The sequence below is a fragment of the Herpailurus yagouaroundi genome, unplaced genomic scaffold, assembly GCF_014898765.1.
Source record: "Herpailurus yagouaroundi ecotype Mexico unplaced genomic scaffold, PumYag 140, whole genome shotgun sequence".
Classification (NCBI taxonomy): domain Eukaryota; kingdom Metazoa; phylum Chordata; class Mammalia; order Carnivora; family Felidae; genus Herpailurus; species Herpailurus yagouaroundi.
In genome coordinates, this window is record NW_024412395.1 from 66519229 (window position 1) to 66536359 (window position 17131).

Genomic DNA, 17131 nt, shown 5'->3' on the forward strand with positions numbered 1-17131 from the left:
TCTTTAACACTTCTAGTAACCTCTTCAACCACTGGTTCAGTTTGGAGAAAACTACTACAGTTAATGCATTTACTACCACAAAGATTTAAAGTCCTTTAGGATCCTGTTATTTCCTGCAAGGACTGAAAGAGGTGGTATAGCATAGCTGAAGGCTTGGACATATACATGGTAGCTAAACTATACTTGGGGTTTCACCAATAACTTGACTTTTTTGGATTCACATCGTGGGTACACTACAAATTATCTGTGTGACTGTGGGAAAGTCATCATTGTCTAAGCTTCAGTTCCTTCTCTCCTCCTTCCTTCCTTCTTTCCCTTCTTCCCTCCTTCCTTCCTTCTACTTATACCCTCCACCACCCGCCATGAGCCTCTTTTTTTTCTTCCTCCAAGTCCTAATTTAAATTCCAGCTCGTTAACATACAGTGCAATATTAATTTCAGGTGTGGAATTTAGTGATTCATCACTCACATACAGCACCAGTGCTCATCCTTAATATCCATCACCTGTTTAACCCATCCCCCTGCCCATCTTCCCTCCAGGAACCATCAGTTGGTTCTCTATAGTTAAGAGTCTGTTTCTTGGTTTTCTTCTCTTTTGTTTTTCTTTTCTATGTTCATTTGTTTTGTTTCTTAAATTACACATATGAGTGAAATCATATGGTATTTGTCTTTCTCTGACTAACTTACTTCGCTTAGCATCATATACTCTAACTCCATCCATGTTGCTGCAAATGACAAGATTCCATTCCTTCTGATGACTAATCTGTGTGTGTGTGTATGCCAATCTTTTTGTTGTTGTTGTTAATGTTTATTTATTTTTGAGACAGAGAAAGACACAGCATGAGCAGGGAAGGGGCAGAGACACAGAATGTGAAGCAGGCTCCAGGCTCTGAGCTGTCAGCACAGAGCCCGACGCGGGGCTCGAACTCACGAACTGTGAGATCATGACCTGAGCCGAAGTCGGACGCTTAACCGACTCAGCCACCCAGGCACCCCTATGCCAATCTTCTTAATCCATTAGTCAGGTGATGAATATTTGGGCTCTTTCCATAATTTGGCTATTGTTGATAATGCTGCTATGAACATCAGGGTGTATGTATCCCTATGAATCAGTATTTTTGTATCCTTTGGGTAAATACCTAGGAGTGCAATTTTGCTGGATCATAGGGTAGTTCCAATTTTTAACTTAAAAAAAAAAAAGTTTGTGTATTTATTTTTGGAGAGACAGAGAGAGTCAGAGAGAGAGGGAGACAGAGAATCCAAAGCAGGCTCCGTGCCATCAGTGCAGAGCTGGACTTGGGGCCTGAATTCACAAACCGTGAGATCCTGACCTGAGATGAAACCAAGAGTCAGCCCCGCAACTGACTGAGCCACCCAGATGCTCCTGATTTGTATCTCTTTGATGTTCAGTTATGTTGAGTATTTTTTCATGTGTCTGTTAGCCATCTGGGTGTCTTTTGCCCATTTTTAACTGGATCATTTTGGGTTTTGGGTGTTGAGTTCTGTTAGTTCTTCATGTATTTTGGATAAATATACTAACCCTTTATCAGACATGTCATTTGCAAATATCACCTTTTAGTTTTATTGATTGTTTTCTTCTCTATGCAGAAGCTTTTTATCTTGATGAAGTCCTAATAGTTCATTTTTATTTTTCTTTCCCTTGCCTCAGAAGACATATCTAGTAAGAAGTTGCTGTGGCCAGTGTCAAAGAGGTTACTGCCTGCGTTCTCCTTCAGGATTTTAATGGTTTCCTGTCTCGCATTTAGGTCTTTCATCCATTTTGAGTTTGTTTTTGTGTATGGTATAAGAAAGTGGTCCAGTTTCATTCTTTTGCATGTTGCTGTCCAGTTTTCCCAGTACCATTTGTTGAAAAGACTGTCTTGGGGCGCCTGGGTGGCGCAGTCGGTTGGGCGTCCGACTTCAGCCAGGTCACGATCTCGCGGTCCGTGAGTTCGAGCCCCGCGTCGGGCTCTGGGCTGATGGCTCAGAGCCTGGAGCCTGTTTCCGATTCTGTGTCTCCCTCTCTCTCTGCCCCTCCCCCGTTCATGCTCTGTCTCTCTCTGTCCCAAAAATAAATAAACGTTAAAAAAAAAAAAAAAGTTAAAAAAAAAAAAAAAAAAGAAAAGACTGTCTTTTCTCCACTGATATTCTTTCCTGTTTTGTCAGAGATTATTTGGCCATGTAGTTTGGATTCATTTCTGGGTTTTTTCTTCTGTTGCATTGATCTGTGTCTGTTTTTGTGCCTTACTGTCTTGATCACTACAGCTTTGTAATAGAACTTGAAGTCTAGAATTGTGATGCCTCCCACTTTGCTTTTCTTTTTCAAGATGCTTTGGCTATTCAGGGTCTTTTGTGGTTCCATATCTATTTATGTATTTAAAGTAGGCTCCACGCCCAGCCAGGGGCTGGAATTCACAACCCTGAGATCAAGAGTCACGTGCTCTACTAACTGAGCCAGTCAGGCAGCCCTTCAGTTTTTTCATCTTTAAAATCACAGTAACTGGGGCACCTGCGGCTCAGTTGGTTAAGTGTCTGACTTTGGCTCAGGTCATGTTCTCACAGTTCATGAGTTCAAGCCCCGAGTTGTCTGCACTGACAGCACAGTGCCCACTTTGGATCCTCTGTCCCCCAATCTCTCTCTGCCCCTCCCCTACTGGCACGTGTGCTCTCTCTCTCTCCCTCCCTCCACCCTCAAAAATAAATAAACATAAAAAAATTAAAAAAAAAATCAGAGTAGCCATAGTAATTGGTGTTGTTACAAAGATTTAAAGGTCTAATACATATCAAAACACATAATGCTTCATAAATATTAGCTTAGTTACTGTTTTGTTTTATTGTACACTGCTATACTGTGGGCTAAGTTTTAAGCCTCTCATGACAGGAAGAGTAAACTACCATTATGTAGAACAAACACATTTCTAGGTGACTACTTTGTATGCAGGATGGATCAGGTTAACTTCCTCCTCCAGAAGTGGGAAACTTCTGTTGCCTAAGTGCTACTTTCCACTCTGCTCTCCCCTGGGCAAAAGTTCTCTGAAAGGGCACACCAAGGAGAGAAGCCACAGTTAAATGTTTGCAGAACAATTTGCCATCCACCCCCTAATGGTCTTGTTGTGCCTCTTCTGAGCCAACTGTTCATGTTGGCAGCCTTTCAACCTGCTGCTGGGGCCACCCAGGGTCCAGGGCATGTGTGAGCTTCTTAGGGTTGTTTCCCAGGGTATGGTAACTCCTGGAGCTGGTGAGGGAAGCTGGTGAGTGAAAAGTATAGTCATCGATTCTAGAATGTTTGGACACAAGGTAGGGAATTGAGCAAGGAAGTGATGGAGACTAGGCACGAGCATGAGAAGAGAATGCATGATGAATGACACGGACAGAAACAAAACAAAACAAAAAACAAGATAAAGTTTAAAAAGAAGAAAATAAATTTGTAAGATAACACGAGTGCAAAGTACAGGAAACCCAGAAAGCATTCTTCGAGCTAAACAATACTACAGAAAAGATTGTGATTTAAGGGGAGATGGCACTAAAATGGATGACACTAAAGTGACAAAACTAGAAGAAAAAGGAGGAACGTATTTGGCTAAGAGGGCTTTTGTCGAACTTTTCCACAGCTAACTTTATGTTAGCACTTGTTTTGTGTGAACATGTGTTATAAACATGCTATATTTTTACCAGTAGCTTTGGAGACACACTTTTATTTTTGTTGACATATCTTTATGTGAAAAACAATAAGACCTTAAAGATTTGAATGTCTTCCATAAGTCACATTCCTTGACTCTAGCCAAGCTTCACAAAGAGTAACAGATGATACATTCCAGTGTTTTCCAAGCCAGACTCACTCTGAGGTGGTGGCTTGGTTTCTATTAAAAACATTAAGAGAAATAAATTATTTGAGACTCACGGGAAAATGTGTGTTACAGACATAAAGTTTCCAAATTTGGACAATATTTAGTGATCTAACGGTTAAAATAATAAAATCTATTGCTGTCCTCAATTGCTTAGAAAGTATAACTGAAAGTGGACACATTGAAAAGACAGTGGTGGCAATTCTCGCCATTTCAATCTCTCAAGATTGCAGTTCATGTGGAATGACTGCCCTGCCAATTTTTTTGAAAGGCTTTGCTTACCAGCCAAGTGATAGCAAACATTAACCAGCACAAAGTGGATTCCTCAAAGACAGCAGTTCTCCACATTAATTGTACACTGGAAGCAACTGAGGAGCTTTTTTACAGTGCTGACACCCGGCTCCCCCCTCTAGCAATTTGGATTTAATTTGGATGGGATGCAGTTTGGGCATCAAGAGTCTTCAGAGCTCCCCAGGCGATTCTAATATGCAACCAAGATTGAGAAACACTAACCTTGTTACTGAAAAGGGTGGTCCACGGTTCAGCAGCATCGCTATCATCCGGGAGCTTGTTAGAAAAGCAGAATCTCGGGGCGCCTGGGTGGCGCAGTCGGTTAAGCGTCCGACTTCAGCCAGGTCACGATCTCGCGGTCCGTGAGTTAGAGCCCCGCGTCAGGCTCTGGGCTGATGGCTCAGAGCCTGGAGCCTGTTTCCGATCTCTGCCCCTCCCCTGTTCATGCTCTGTCTCTCTCTGTCTCAAAAATAAATAAACGTTGAAAAAAAAAATTTTTTTTTAAAAAGAAAAGCAGAATCTCGGGCCCCACCCCAGGGTGCTTATTAGAATGTCAGTTTTGCCAAGAACCCAATGCATCACATGTGTACAATTAAAGTCTGGGAATCACTGCTCTATAGAATTCTTGTCTTTGATGAGTTTGTCTTTCTCTGATGTTGGACTGTAATTACATGATTAATAAAAGATGAAAGAAAAAATAGCTCAACTTTTGTTCTCTGAAATTCAGGAAACAGACTTCCACCTCTGTGACATTCCACAGAGTAATAAATGGTGGATGATATGAAGTAAGATCCTTATATTCAGGGGTACCAGATAGAATATAGGATGCCTAGTTAAATGGGAATTTCAGATAAGCGGCGATTGTTTTTTTAAGTAAAAGTGTGTCAGAAATATTGCATGGAGCATATGTATGCTAAAAATAGTTCATTGTTTGTCTGAAATCCAAATTTAACCAGGCATCCTGTACTTTTATTTGTGAAATCTAGTAACCCTGGTTATATTCCCAGGAGTGTCTCTTTGCTCTCTAGGCTATCCCAGTAAAAAAGAGGAAATGATACCATAAATGGCCAAGTGGCTGTCCCCTAATCTGTCTAGACTGATTGACTGTAAAGTTTCTCATCCGGCACAGACAGCCAGGCCTCTGTGACTTTCCTAAACCAGGCTGGTGACTCACCCAACTGGGAGAGTAATGGGAAATTTACTTGCTGACTCAGGAAGACATAAACCTTGGTAAACTTTTCCTTCAGTCTAAACCAAAAGAAAGAAAATTCCAAAGCAAATGTTAGCTATAGTACAATTTATAAAATGCTATAACCTGAGGCTGCAGGCAAACACAAGGGCTTATAATCACACGTTTTCTGTTAGTTGACTAAAAGATGTTTTCACGGTTTGTTCCACATTGCACGCAGAGGCATTTTTCTTAAGAATTACTGCTATTTAAGTTCCTCAGAGGCCACTTTCCAAAAATACATTTTAGATCCATTTTCTCAATACTGCATGTAGTTTGCAATAAAGTAGTACATTTTTTAGCAGAGATGTGGGTGCAGATTGGACGGCCACCCTCCCTTTGTCACTGACTCACAGCAGGCTTTGCAACAACAAGCAATCTGATCTCTCAGTCCTTTCTCCTAGAATGTTTGTTTAATCTTAAACTTTCTACCTCGCTTCTCAGGCTGGCTTCAATCCTTTACTCTGTCCTACGGTTTCACCATTTTATCAAAATCACTAAAGCATAAAGCTGTGGTAAAAGAGGAAAATAAATTTACATTAGCCAATTCTGAACTTTTTTAACTTGGAAAATTTTATCAGAAAAATCTGGGGGTGCCTGGGTGGTTCAGTCGATTAAGTGTCTGATTTCGGTTCAGATCATGATCCCATGGTTTGTGAGTTCCAGCCCCACTTTGGGCTCTGTGCTGACAGTGTGGAGTCTGCTTGGGATTCTGTGTCCCTCTCTCTCTTCTCCTCCCCTGCTCACACTTGCTCTCTTTCTTAAAAATAAATTTAAAAACCTAAAAAAGAGAGAGAAAAATCTGAGTAAAATAGTTGTGAAAAATTTGCAATTTTGTATATTAATGACTTTCCTTAAATAATTCCATAGTTGATTTTGAGTAGGTTGAAAATGGAAGTGTAGATACCAACTCTTTTTCTGAGTTTCTACATCTTGTCTGCTGAGGTCAGGCCCCTTTATTTAAAAAATCATGATACTGGCAATCCTGTTTTCAGGACCTGAAAATAAATTAGCTTGTTTCTAGCAAATACAGGCAGAAACTTCCATTTAAAAGCAAAGCCCACAAGGGACGCTTGGCTGGCTTAGAACATGCAGCTCTTGATCTTGGGGTCATGAGTTCAAGTCCCACGTTGGGCATGAAAAAATAAAAGCCCACAAATCCCATATTCCAGGAGATTCATAACCACTTCAATCACTGCAGACATGATGATGAAGTCTAAAAGTATTAAGTACCTAATATATACTTAGCAATGCTCTATGGTGTGTTGGGGAATACAGCCACAAAGGCTTTGCCACTGACTATCCAGAAATGCAGTCTATTTCCTATACTTTGGACCTGGTCTGTCCTTGTAACTTGCTATTGATCAATAGAATGTGGCAGAAATATGTTGTGCCAGGAAAGCCTAGGCCTCAGGAGAACTTGCAGCTTCCACCTTTGTAGAACATTGCCTTGAGAATGCCATGTAAGGAAGCTGCTCTTAGTTTCAGGGGTCAAATGGAAGGTGAGAAGTCACAGAAAGGGGAACTGAGGCACCCCACTGAGAGCTGACAGCCAGCGCTAATGGTCAAATATGTGAGTGAGACCATTTGGGACCTTCCATTCCAGCTGTGCGTCCACCAGAGTGGTGCTGCCTGAGTGAGACCAGGAGAAACGGCTAGTCAACCCACATAGAATCATGAGAAATAATAGATCGCTTTAAGCCACTCGGTTTAGGGGTGGGGGGAGGACTGTTATTTAGCAATAGGTAACTAAAACTCCCCAGAGGAAATTGTTTGTTTGTTTGTTTGTTTGTTTGTTTGTTTGTTTGTTTTAGAAAAGCAGGTCTGGCGGGGCGCCTGGGTGGCGCAGTCGGTTAAGCGTCCGACTTCGCCAGGTCACGATCTCACCGTCCGTGAGTTCGAGCCCCGCGTCGGGCTCTGGGCTGATGGCTCAGAGCCTGGAGCCTGTTTCCGATTCTGTGTCTCCCTCTCTCTCTGCCCCTCCCCCGTTCATGCTCTGTCTCTCTCTGTCCCAAAAATAAATAAACGTTGAAAAAAAAATTTTAAATAAAAAAAAAAAAAGAAAGAAAAGCAGGTCTGGGGCACCTGGGTGGCTCAATCAGTTTAGGATCTGACTCTTAGTTTCAGCTCAGGTCATGATCTTGCTGTTCATGAGTTTGAGCCCCCGCATCGGGCTCTGCACTGGCAGCACTGAGCCTTCTTGGGATCCTGTCTCTCTCTCTCTCTCTCTCTCTCTCTCTCTCTCTCTCGCTCTCTGTCTCTCTCGCTCTCTCCCTCTCTCTCTGCCCCTTCCCCACTTGTGCTCTCTCTCTCTATCTCTCTCTCTCAAAATAAATAAACCTAAAAAATTATTTAAAAAAATAAATAAAGCAGATCCCAGGTCCCTATTCCTCCTCTTCCTCTAATATGGGTTCACTGGGGAGGTGGTTGAATGGAGTAACAGTAACAGTCCTCCTGGGGAAACAAAGATTTAGAAATGTGATATGGCTAGAGTCTTGAAGTAAGAGGTCAGGTATAAGAAATGTGGCAGAGTTGAGGCAGATGCAGAAAAAGCGTGTGTGGATTGTCTTGAACATCATGAAAGGAGGAGAAGGGCCAACAGGGAAGGCAGATTCCCCGGGAAGGTTTAGCTGAGTTGAGAGCAATATGAACTGCAGGTGAATATCCTGAGGTCATGATAGAAAGATTAAAGGGAATCTGCTAGAAAGAAATGACTCGGGCTTTTACTCATGTGTCCACCTTGCTCCTATCCCCGTGCTGGGGCGTCATAACTAATCCAGTTTAAGAATGTAACACCATGGCTCTTGGCTGTGCTGTGTGGTGATACTTACTTGAAGTGTCTGGGTCCTGCTTTTATCTGTTTTATTTATGTGAATTCTGCTAATATGCCATTGGAAGAGAAGGTTCCATTGCCAAGAAACATTTGAACGAGAGGGAGTTAAAGCATGAAGGAAGTGTTACTTAATTGAAGAGAAAGATATAGTGGTATTTTAGAAGCAGAGATGGCTGCTTCTCAGTGGCAGATGACAAGTTAAACTTAGTCTTCTCGTGGTTCCTATTTGCTCTCAGGAGGAGATGAGAACCCAGAAAACTCTCAATAGTTGCCTCTCCCGAAGTAGTTTGGTGAGGTCAATCCTCTTTGCCATAGTGAAAGTGAAATAACTTATAAAAACCCTGATTTCTCGTGTAGTAGTATAACTTCTACCCAGAAACCTTCCTTTTCAGGAGCTGTTTGTGGAAGTTTAGTTGCTGAAATAGAGTAAGAAAAAAAAAAAATCATCGGTATGCACAGATAGTTGGCATTGAAGAATCTCTGACACTCCCCAAATTATGATTTTTTTCCCTTCTCTGGGGAAAAAGGTAGAAATAATTCCCTGTTAGGGGAATCATTCAAATGTATGTGTGTTTTTGCCTAGAATATAAATTGTACATAATGCAATAAGGGCAAAGTTACAATATTTACAGAATTATGGTGAGAATCTTTTCGTTTATAAATTATGATAACTTACCACTGAACACATCTATATTTGTCAGGATTACTTAGGATTATATTAGAGTATAAAATTAACTCAAAAATCTAAGTGGCTTAGGGCAACAAAAGCTTGTATTTCACTCAATTGCATGTGAGACACATTTAGTAAAAATATATGATGCAAACATCAGGTTTTTAAAATTCTTTCTATATACCATGACAGCATGAGTAGAAAATAACACAAATTATACTTTCTACCCAATAAAATTCCTATAAAAATAATAGCTTTTTCTGTCAACCCTAAAATAAATTGTCTCTAAATATGGTAGCAACCAAAGTATGGTTAAACCAAGGAACAATTTTCAAACCATTATAGCCACAAAACCAGAGTTAACTGAGGAAATGACTTATTAGATTTGACATAGTTTTCACAATATTTAAAGATAAATTTATCATTCAGAAAAAGTTCTAAGCCAACATAGCATTTCAACCACAAAAATATTATGCTAATGATCAAATAGCTTTCACACTTAGTTTAAAATTAATAAAAGCAGATTTACATAATAGTAAGAAGGATGCTGGGGATATTTAAACGTTTTATAATATAGACAACTAGTTTATACTGAAATTAGAAATTTTGGGCACATATGGGGCATTTTTTTGTCCTCCGTAACTATAAGATTTATATAAGAAAAAGTCCTTGAGGACAAGGCATGTTACTCATCAATTCACAATGGGCATATATTATGTTTGTATGTCTGGCTTCATCTTTACTCCATCCTGAATGGTTAAGAGCATCCTATTTACTACAGTAATGTGCCACAGGAGTGATCACCTGACTGAGGTATGACCAATCAAAATATCTCACTCCTCTGAACATAGTAATTGGTTCAACGGTAAGCAATTATTATAAATAGAGCCAGTAAGAATCATTGCCTGGAATTGATGTATTGATTTGAGAGGAAGACAGATTTTTCAGCTAGGATGGAATTGCTAAACTATGACAAATAACCTGAGATTATAGATAACTATCTTCCCTGTTCAACTGAGGAATCTGAAGGAGCAGGAGAGGGTGAGACTAAACCAGAGAAGGAAACAGAGCTGGAAAAGACAGGAAAATGAGGATGAGGGTGGGAACTATATTCCTTGGGTATTGGGCTGTGTTTGAAGCCAGAACCAGCCCCGAGTTTCCTGGTTATGTGAAACCAGGAAATTCTCTTTTCCGTTAAGCTAATGTGAGTTGGGTTATTGTCATTTGCTTTTGAAAGAGTCCTAACAAAGTCTCCATTCTTGAAAGCCCTGTAGGATCTGCCACAGTGCCATGGTATCTTACGCGTAGTACTGACTCAGTAAGTGTTTTCACTTAGTGAAAGTATACATGTACCTATCTTATGCATTGTTGAAAGGTATTATAGGTGACACGGCATAGTTTTGTCAAAATAATTATTATTGCCCACTTGCTTCTGTAAGTCAACTCCAAGAAAAAAAATAATTCATTTTCATGATTTGTTTTTCAAGTATCTGTCATGCCATTTTCTAGTGCTCATGAAATATTTCCTATTGAAGACAATATTGTAAGTAGGTTGTAAGATTCTCAGACATGTTTACAAAATCTTATGTAACCCATATTGGTTGTGGCTATACTAAAATAGAAACATAAATAAATGCCTGTTCTGCCTTCCAGTCCCCATAACACTTTATTAATTTTATAACAAGCCTTCTCTGAAACTACTTTAGAGTAATATGTAGTTATATAGCATATATAGTTACATGAAAAACAGACAATTTTATTTCAAAATTTGGAACCAGAATGTTTTTTAGGGTAAGAAGATACATTTTACTTAGTTTTTTATTTGAAAAATGGAATCTGACTATGTAAGTCCCAAGGTTTTGAGGGCAAAGCAAAGAGAAGCCTGAATTGTTCAGGTTATAAAAGTTAGAGAGATTTAGACACAGTCTCAGCCCAGAGAGGAGAAATGGGGGCTTGAGAGTGAGGATGAGAGACAAGAGTGTCTGCTGGAGGTGGATGCGACGCGATGGGCAGTTAGGAGTCTGAGAAGGAGTCATAAGCAGGGGAGGTTCCCACAGAGGGAATGGGGAGGGCTTTAAAGAGCAGGTCAATTGGAGCACCTGGGTGGCTCAGTTAAGCATTGGACTCTTGGTTTTGCTCAGGTCATGATCCCACGGTTTGTGAGACCAAGCCCTAAGTCAAGCTCTGTGTTGATAGCATGGAGTCTGCTTTGGATTCTGTCTCTCCCTCTCTCTGCCTCTCCCCAACTCATTCTCTCTCTTTCTCTGTCTCTCTCAAAATAAACAAACAAACAAACTTAAAAAAAAAAAAAAGAACAGGTCTAATATTCACCTGCAACATACCCTATCCACCACTGCCCTCAGACTTTCTGCAGAATTCTGTTACACGTGACTACCTTGCATTTAGGTTGCTTTGTAGATTCTATGTAAAAGGGACAATGTTCCATGTTGGGTTGAGCTAGGGTACGTGCAGTGTTGAGTGAACAGACCAGGTGCAGAAGTGAGGTGCAAGTGAGATGAAGAGCTCCATGTAGGCTGAAGCCCCTTTGAGAATCCTGAGAATCATCAGGAAGGTTGCTGGCAGGAGTGGGAATTCCAACCCACCAGAAGCACATCTCAGATGTGCAACTAAATCATATTATTTACTCTAAAAGCAACTGGAATCTGACTCAGAACCCTTAGTGCTCCTGCAGGAGCCCATCAATTGCTATTGCTTTGCTCTACCCAAGCAGAGAGATCTCTGGTGAACCTGAAAGTTCCAGTATTTGGGTATGGTCTTCACAGCCTGCTACCTAGTTATCACAGTTGAAGCTGTCCCAGAGAGGAAGGGCTAAAGAAGGCAGGAAGAGGGAAAATCAGAAAGGTTAGAAATGTTAACGCCAGAACAGATTTTGATTTTTTACTGTGCTTGACACATTGTGGTTCTGTGATGACTAAATTAATGAGTTATTTAATTATAGGTATTAGAAACAGGGAAAATGTGCAGAATAGAGAACATGGGAAAATAAAGTTTAACCACTCATTTTTGTAGCTGTGGTAATGTAATATGAAGTTGGGAAAGACTGTAGAATCCCAACAAATCTCATTCTTTCATCTCTGTATGAATACCATCTAGCCACTAGCCACACATGGCAATTAAAATTAAATAGAATTTGAAATTTAATTTCTCAGTCACACTAGCCACATTTCAAGTGCTCCATAGCCACATGTGGCTGATACAAGTATTTGAGACAGTATAGATACAGAATATTTCCAGTGTTGCAGAAAGTTCTATTAGACAACATGGATCTATCATATCTCTATCAAATCATCTCTATCATTCAGCCTTAGTTTAAATTCCTTTTTTTAAAAAGTTTATTTTGAGAGAGGGGTGGGGGAGACAGAGAATCCCAAGCAGGCTCCCCACTCTCAGTGCAGAGCCCAACATGGGGCTTGAACTCATGAACTGTGAGATCATGACATGAGCCAAAATCAAGAGTTGGACTCTTAACTGACTGAGTTTCCCAGGAGCCCCAGTTTAAATTACTTTTTTTTTTTTTAGAGGTTTATTTTTGAGACAGAGAGAGACAGAGTATGAATGGGGGAGGGTTAAAGAGAGAGGGAGACACAGAATCCAAAGAAGGCTCCAGGCTCCGAGCTGTCAGCCAAGAGCCTGACGCGGGACTCGAACTCACAGACCGTGAGATCATGACCTGGGCCGAAGTCGGAAGCTCAACCGACTGAGCCACCCAGGTGCCCCTAAATTACTTTTAATAAATGTCATTCACCATTATGTTTTGGGTCAGACATAATTGTTAGATGGTTCTTGAAGTTTTCTTCTATATCCTTATCCTAGATTTTTTAGATGTATGAAATGATTTATTCTCTATAGGAAGCACATTATTATAATAACTGTTTAAAAATGTTGTTAATGATAAGTCTATTCTAAACTGAAATAGATTAACTAATTTGAAATAATTAGAGTAAAAAAGTTAACTTGGTTTCTTAAAGAATCTCACTTATGCCTAAAGAGTAGTATTAGTGTAAACATCTCCATAATAGTAATTATCTTTTTAAAACTCAAAAGAAAAAGAAAACTAACTGTAGAAATACCTTTAGGCTTCACAAAAATGCTGAACATGAACCAAGCCTTTTATTTAATTATTTTATGTTCCTATGAGCTACACCTAATGCAATTATGTGATTAAGAGCTCTGCATCTAACACCTTTATGAATGTAATCATTTTCTATTAAATCCAAATATTTAACATTTCATGAAAATCCCCTGGCACATTTCCATAATGACTGAAAGGTGGAAATCCTTAATTAGTGTTCAAGCTTTTAGAGGAAGTAAAAGTGGAGAGTTTAGAAAACCCCCAAATGAATCATTTAAAAGGAACAAAATTGATGAAGGCACCAGCTGATCTAAAAGAGTATGGCTCATAAGAACTTAACTCATATTTGTTTCTTTAACACCAACAACTGAAACAGCTTCACGTAGAGCAAATTAAACTCTATTAGACACTGAAAAGTGAACTGATTCTGCTTTCTGTAAATAAGAACTTTATATCATTAAGAAAACTGTCATCACTGCTTCTGTTCTAGCTACTTGAAAAAGTAGGAAGAGTGGTCAATATATCTAGAATAATTTCTATTAAAATAGGGTAAAAATATAAATGTTTGGTACTAAAAATTTAAAGCTATTGTTTGAGGAATTAAGGTGGGTATATCAGTTAGGATTAGGGTAGTCAACGTGTAACTGAAAATTCTAGCAATAGCTGATTAAACAAAGAGGTATATTTTCTTCTGATAGAATATAATCTGCATGTTTATTATCCAAGACCAGAATGATAGGTCCATGGTTTTCAGACACCCAGACTTTCTGCTCTGTAATTCTTAAACCATGCCCTCTTTTGCCAAGTATGCTTCTTTATGTTCTCACAGAGGCTGCTTCAGCTCTAACCATCACATCTGTGTCCCAGGCATCAACTGTAGAGACATTGCCGAGGAAAAAGGGCTCCTGATAGTTAAACTAGCCCTCTTCTAAGAGGCTGGTAGCTCTACCTGACAATTTCTACCAAAACCTTCTCGTCATCTGTAAGGGAGCTGGGAAATGCAGGGGTTTTTGTTTTTGTTTTCCATCTAGACATATTATTGCCACCACACAATATAAGGATTTTACTACCAAACAAGAAGGGGACAATGAATATTGGGTAGGTAGCTAGCAGTCTCTGTGAGAGCAGATGGATTATCCTTTCCTTGTACTTTTATTTCCATTGTTGGACTAGTCACGTTGTATACATTTACTTATATAGGAGACAGAGTAGTGCAACAATAAAAAGCAGGGTGTAATTAGAGTGATTCTATGCCCCAGTTTCCCCTAGATGGTTCCTGCATATAGCTGTTGTATCAGTATAATTATTATCCACATCCCCGTTACTCGCTACAGTGCCCCAATTGGACGATAAATTATATGGTCACTTTAGCTATATAGACTGTGCGTAAAAATCTCTTAACACTTTCTAGCTCTGTGACCCTAATGAAAAATGACATAACTTCTCTAAACTCATTGTGTTAGTTATCTGCTACTCAATAACAAATTATCCCCAGAATGTATTGGCTCAAAGCAACAAATATTTATTATGTCACAGTTTCAGTGCATTAGTAGTTAAAGAGCAGCTTAAAGGGATGGTTTCTAGCTCAGACTCTCTCTTGAGTTTAAATGTTGGCAAGAGTTGCAATCATCTGAAGGCCAGAGTGGGAAGAAGAATCCACTTTGAAGAATCCACTCACTCAGGTGGCTGTTGGAAGGAGACCTCAGGTTTTTGTCATTTGGGCCTCTCCCTGGGCACCTTGTATGTTCTTACCAGATGGCATCTGGCTTCCCATGTGATAGAGCAAAAGGAAGCCCTGTGCCTTTTATGTCCTCGTCAACAAAATTGCACAGTCACTTCTTCTATTCATTAAAAGTCATTCATGAAATCCAGTCCAAGCTCAAGAGGTGAGGAATTTAGCTCCACATCTTGAAGGGAGAATATTTTAAACATTTTCTTAAAAGTAGGCTTCATACATAACATGGGGTTTGAACTCATGATCCTGAGATCGAGAGTCACATGCTCTACCAACTGAACCAGCCAGGCACCCCCCGAAGGGTACGCATCTTAACAGTACCACACTTATTGTTCTCATCTATAAAATGGGTTAAAATTACCCACATGCAGTAATTGTATTTTATGAAGAGGCATAATCCATATACAGCATTTTAATAGAGCACTTGGTAATAGTAAAATATGTCCCTTAATAAATGTAAATGAGCATTATTTACTTACGTATTTGTCTAATTAAACTTTAAGCTCCTGGCAGGGATCATATCTGATTTGTCTTGGTAATTCAAGCTCTAATTGCAGTGTTGGGCATATAAAGGACACTTAATAATAAATGTCCAATGAATAAATGAATGAGTAACATATTCTTTAATAAGACCAGTTTAGGAGGAGTGAGTGGAAAGAAAAACAATTCAATAGTCATGTGAATAAATTTATGTTTTATTTGGGTTAAAAATAGGTTTACATAGCTCTTTTTATATGATAGGGCATGAAAAAGTGAATACATATGTAATGTACACTAAGTTATATAACTTCAATAACATTCACTGGTATATAATACTATAAGGTATTATATAGTAGCACAGTATAATAGTATTATATAGCTACAATAATATCACCTTCTTATGTTCTTGATGTTAAAATTTCTCCTGAAAAATTGTGTTCTGTAGACATGTCTAGCTATGTATTTTTGAAATACGGAGTTTATTTTTATTGACTAAAAAAATTTCAATAATAATATAGATGGCATATTACTAAACAATAGTAGGATTAAAGCGTGTATCTAAGGAAAAGATTTCAAGAACTAAACACATATAATATACATACATGTACAATATAAAAATGGTGTGTTTTGTCATTAATGACACATTTTCTTGCCATTTTCTCCAGGAAAAAAATAAATATATGTAAAACATTGCAGATTATGGTTCTTAAAGATCTTCTGATTATGACTTTATGTTTATCATAATCTGAAGGAAAAAGGAATTAGAAGTTTGGGTTATAGTCTCCAGTTACAGCAAGGCTACATTTATACAAAATGATTAGTAGGAGGAAAGTATTAGCAATCATTTATCAAGTGCCAGGGACATTTTAAATTATACCATGCTTCCTTTTATGACTTATGATATAAATAAAACATAATGTTCTTTTGAAATTCCATTTTTTCAATGGATTATTTTTAAAAATGTGTTTGCTAATTCTGTACATACCACAAACACTTTGCTTTCTTCACCTAAGCCTCTAATTTGACTTTTCAGTGATAGAACAGTAATTTGGACAGCATTACCCTCTTTCAAACATGGATTTTTTTTTTTTTTTTGTATGATAAGTGCTGTACTGAGAAATGTGGTCTATGTCTTGGCACACATCAACACTCCAAGCCTTTAAAACAAATTAAATCCTCTTAAGTAGTTGTAGTGTAAGAGGATGCTGTAATTTTTAATTACTTTAAATAAAATAATATACACGATTTTCCTTTTACATTTTTACAACATGTTGGCTATTTGAAGGGAAATTCTGAAAACTACCAGACATGTCCTTGAAGTAATGGATACCTAGGGGCACCTGGCTGGCTCAGTTGGAAGAACATACAACTCTTGATCGCAGGGTTGTGAGTTCAAGCCCCACGTTGGGAGTAGAGCTTACTTAAATAAATAAACTTGGGGCGCCTGGGTGGCGCAGTCGGTTAAGCGTCCGACTTCAGCCAGGTCACGATCTCGCGGTCCGTGAGTTCGAGCCCCGCGTCGGGCTCTGGGCTGATGGCTCAGAGCCTGGACCCTGTTTCTGATTCTGTGTCTCCCTCTCTCCCTGCCCCTCCCCTATTCATGCTCTGTCTCTCTCTGTCCCAAAAAAAATAAATAAACGTTAAAAAAAAACGTTTTTAAAAATAAATAAACTTAAAACAAAAAAATGCCTATCTTGAGAGCAGAGTGGTTTTTCACAATGAGATGCAGAGAACTCCAGGAATGCACAGGACATTTCTTGCCATTTGTGATTAATTTTTATCTCCTTCATTCCCAAAACCTAATCCCAAATTACAACCAGGAATGAAAAACAGCTACAAAGCTTAGAAACACTATTCTAGATAAAGTGAGTAGTTTAATCCTATTTCTTTGCTAGTTATAAAATGAATTTACGGGGGCGCCTGGGTGGCGCAGTCGGTTAAGCGTCCGACTTCAGCC